Here is a 4,798-nt window from a genome sequence, read left to right on the forward strand (position 1 = left end):
GTTGTCACTGTCTTATACATATTAAAGGCACATAACTTTAAATTTCTTGTCGTGATAGTTTTGATAGAGTTTTTATTTTGTACGGGTTTGCATAACAATAATTGTTCTTCCTTAATTTTTGCGCCGTTTTAACTTCTCTCAGATTGATGTTTTTGAAATTAACAAACACTAAATGCATTTAAAAACTAAAATTTTAAAGTTAGACACGTACATAATATTTGCTCTTTTCGTTAGCTCTCACATTGCATGCATTGTTAATTGAAATTTATTTGAACTCCGCAGTGAAACAAATAAGTTACAGGATTAAATACAGGATTTGGTAAATAAATGAAATTGATGAAGCAATAGAGAATGATGAAATATTGTTTTCTCTATTTTAAAAATATATAGCTACTTACCAGCATAAGATAAATTAGCGACAAAGAATCCCATTCTGGATTTTCTCTTTCGTCTCATCAGTAACCCAATAACGATAGTATTCAATATAACTATTCCACTGAATATACTAAAGGAGATCCATTTAAATATTCCTTCAAAATTCTAATGTAAAGATATTAAATAAACTCATCATAGATACCAGGAATAAATTTAGTGTATACACCGACGTATAGAGTATGATAAACAATGTATAGGCCAGACAATAAATACTATCCCATGAATATACTAAAGACGATCCATTGAAATATTCTTTAAAAATATATGGTAGGGTAATTGAATATAAACATCATAAAAGTAAAATACATCTTCAAAAATGTACAGTAAAGTGATGACATATATGGTTAAGAACAAAGATTAAAGAGAACTAAATTCGCGGTTCTTATTCAACTATATGTGTTTCTCTGCCGAATCTCACTCATTTTCACATTGACCTACTGTGATTGTTTGGTTGATCATAACATAGAACGGAACTTTAACTGACTGTTAAGTGGACGGTTTCGCTAGCAACAACACCAATTATAACCTACCAATTTCTTCAGAAAATATTGTACCAATTGACCGTTTCAGAATCTAAAGGACTATGGGTAATTTCATTGTTCGTACCCCAAAATAAAAATAACGTTATGTCATTGGTTGAATTTCCATTGTTTAGGACGTTTTTAACCAATCACGACGTTTTGATGTACACTTTTGAAAATATTACCCAGAATGCATTAGATTCTGAAACGGCGAATTCAAAAATACGACAGGTTTTTCTCACTTGTTCTGTTGATAGATTTTGATTTTGCAAGTATGTATGGTCTTCAATGTTTTGAATTTTCCTGGGAGTTCAGTATCTTTTTTAGTCAACTATTCATTACGCTTACAACCTCATTGATATTTTATAAAACATGCTACATTCATAAGATAACTGTGACATATTTACCGTTGTAACTAGCATTGAACGCACTGTGTACATTTCACACTGATCCTGTTTATAGTTGAATTAGGATTCATAATATACCGCTGAACAAATCATGTTGTTTCATTGACGTTAAGGTAGATGGAGTGTCTAATTTTAATCCATAGATTTTTTGTAATAATTTGCCAAAATGTAGTTTATATCATGCTTTTTAAAAAGGATAATAAAAAGAATGGGTCACGGGGCTTATTTGCACGCTACACAGTATTCAAAATTAACAGATTTTGTATAGATTATGCATTGAAAACCCAATTTTCTGCATAAAAGCATAAACTACACCATAGAATTTTGAGATAACATATGAGATGTTTGCTTTAATAGTATGCTTTCAGTTAAGAAAAAGAAAACATGGGATCACCGGACCCGTTTTCTTGCTACATTATAAAATAGGTAACTTCCTAACACATTCTATTGTAAAAGGACCTTAATCAAAATTATCTGCCTTTGTATTTGAGTTGCCTCCCCTTATGTGGCAAAGTTGGAAACAATTATTTACAAGTTTTCTGTTGTCTGTTTTGTTTTGTAAAATACAACCATGAATATGATAAAACATGTCATTTTCTATATGGAAGTGAAATTTGTTACACATGAATAACCTACTACTCTAAACATTGGCATATTCTATTAAAGATCCAGACCTTGTTTTCTGATATTTCCAAATCCAAGATGGAGGAAGACACCCTATCTACCTTAATATGTGGACACGGATTGATGTGTATATTTTTCAACGAATGTAGAACGATGGTTGGTGTGTAATTTTATAAGAGTAAATACAGAATAGACTTACCTTCATGTTAATATTATCAGCTGTGTCCTCGATGAAAAAGGTGTTGTTGGTATTAATCCGTGTTATATTGTCTTCAGTCATAGTTTTTTCACATGTAAGCTGGAAAACGTACAACTATAATTATATAGTATTGTTTTAGAACGAAGTCGTAATTGTAATTCTGGAAAAAGGCTCAACAGGAAAGCATTTGATACGTTATAGAAATGACAAAAACTTTTGTAATAAAATGAAATACTCGTGATACAATTGCCAATGAAACACATATCAACCAATTGATAATGATAAAAACGTATATAGGGCATTGAACAAACGTCAACAATATGATGAACACATTTCCTGTATAGTAGGCTTTAAAAGTCCGCAGCTTGACAAAATGTGAAATATTCAAAAGGGAAACATATCTTCTTGGTTTATGGTGAGTACAACATACATAATCAAATAGGCAACCCATATGGACAATCCATTTTAACCATTTGTCTATTAATCATTACGTTTCTCAGGGCAGAAGTCATATTCCGGTAAACATTCAGGATGGTCTGGTACGTAAATAATGGTTTATTGACCCCTTCTCATATAATTTAGATAACTGGTTGAAAAATAGTCACTGTTTTTTCCAAAATACATACATGCTATAACGTTTTTTTAACATACCGGCGGTATTTATGATTATTATTCAAAAAAAATTATGAAACATTATAGTGACATGAACGGCATATCATTTTGGACATATTGTTCTATGTAGTTAATTTCAAATATTTGTAGGATGGTAACACATTGATATGTACACAAGTTTTACCCCTTTTCATTATTTATAAAAGGATTAATATCATCTTAAAATAACAGTATAATGCAAGGCGCCATACAGAAAACAAGTTGTTACTTTTCAATTTGCCGTACAACGTCATGCTATTCGTAGTAGAAAAAAGAACCAACAAATTGGGAGATATTCGTTAAAAAACATTTTTTCGAAAGCGAATTTCAGGATATATATGAAGTGATACTATCAATATCTATACTTTGTCGAAAACAAAATGAAAAAGAATTGAATAGCTCGCCAACAGGACGACTGGGGGTGATCGACCTCGACATTTACTGGTACCAAATGCACAGTTCTGGAGTATATAAACTCATCAAATATACCAGGACTAAATTTTATATATACGCCTGACGTGCGTTTCGTCTACAAAAGACTCATCAGTGACGCTCGAATCCAAAAAAGTTTAAAATGCCAAATAAAGTACGAAGTTGAAGAGCATTGAGATCCCATATTCCTAAAACTGTTGCCAAATACAGCTAAGGTAATCTATGCCTGAGGTAGAAAAGCCTTAGTATTTCAAAAAATACAAACACTCAATCTTGTCTTTATTTTCTATTTGTTGACACTAAAAACTGTACCTGCTTCCACTAGAAAATCATTTCAAAAGAGGTAACCTTATCGAGATAGTAAAAATGCTTAAAATTGAGGGATTCACACCTTGCTTATTTAATTTGCTTTCTCACCGCTTTGTTGCTACCCATTTCCAGTGTATATCACACGCAGTGTATTAGTATTGCGTAAAGTAAATGATGTTCAAATGACTCTGAATTACTTTGGTTATAATTATTGTTTAATTTCGAAAAGGATTTAAGTACATTTTCATACTAACTATTTGTTACTTTCTCAATATACCTTCTACAACATGTGCAACCTGTCGTATGGAACTCGCGAATTCTTTGGATAGTGATGCATAAGTTCATGTAAATATGTAAACATGCAAAAAATAAATTGAATTGAATTATTGTATTTCTATTAAAAGCCAAAAATAAAAAAAACAAAAAACAAAAAAAAACAGAGAAAATGGCCAACACAATACAAGCAAAGTTATTCATCACTTTTGTGTTGATATGAATTATCATTCTTATTTTTTGTTCTTATTAGAAATTTTTAAAATGAAATAAATATTTGCAATTTTTTTATATCTTTCTTTTTGTCAGCAAATTAGTATTGCCTGGATTTAGTAATAACTTCAATCGAAATAATGATATGTAGTATAGTAAATGATTGTTACAATATAAAGCGAAATATCAAATATATTTAACTCACCGTTTGGTATTTTGTATATCCTTTTAACAACGAAATGCCTTCAAAATTAAATATATATATATATTACAATGGAATTCCTTTCACATTATGTCTCACTTCCTTAATACAATAATACTTTTTCAATGCAATAAATCCAGAAATAACGTAAAATTTTAAAAAAGTTAATACATTTTCTTTTAATTCAGATTAAACACGTATAAACAACAAATGTTTTCCTCGCTAAGATTATATCTGCATATTTCTACAAGAGGTTATCATACGAAAGATTAATCGATAACTGTGTTTTGACATATATTTGAAGAAAGAATCATGTGATAAATATATTATATGGACGGTTGATAATATCGTTCATACGAACTGAGTTCATGGCAGCATTTATAAGCTGCAAACAAGTGCATGTCTATCAAGAGAAGATAATGTAAAAAAAAAACTCTACTTGAATCGTCCTACATTGTATTATATTTTTTAAAGCATTTTGATTTATACATCAACATATGAAAAAAGAGAAAAAGAAAGAATGTAAATTGAT

General features: G+C 30.1%; 1 long non-coding RNA gene across 1 annotated transcript; it reads right to left on the bottom strand.

The window, feature by feature from the left end:
• Positions 1 to 431: 431 nt before the first annotated feature.
• Positions 432 to 4,448, bottom strand: LOC143058874 (uncharacterized). Its single transcript, XR_012973267.1, has 3 exons — positions 4,270 to 4,448; positions 2,187 to 2,285; positions 432 to 540 (listed from the first exon to the last, which is right to left on the bottom strand). It is a non-coding gene; the product is annotated as an uncharacterized LOC143058874 (long non-coding RNA).
• Positions 4,449 to 4,798: the final 350 nt, after the last annotated feature.

This window comes from Mytilus galloprovincialis, chromosome 14 (assembly GCF_965363235.1).
Source record: "Mytilus galloprovincialis chromosome 14, xbMytGall1.hap1.1, whole genome shotgun sequence".
Classification (NCBI taxonomy): Eukaryota; Metazoa; Mollusca; class Bivalvia; order Mytilida; family Mytilidae; genus Mytilus; species Mytilus galloprovincialis.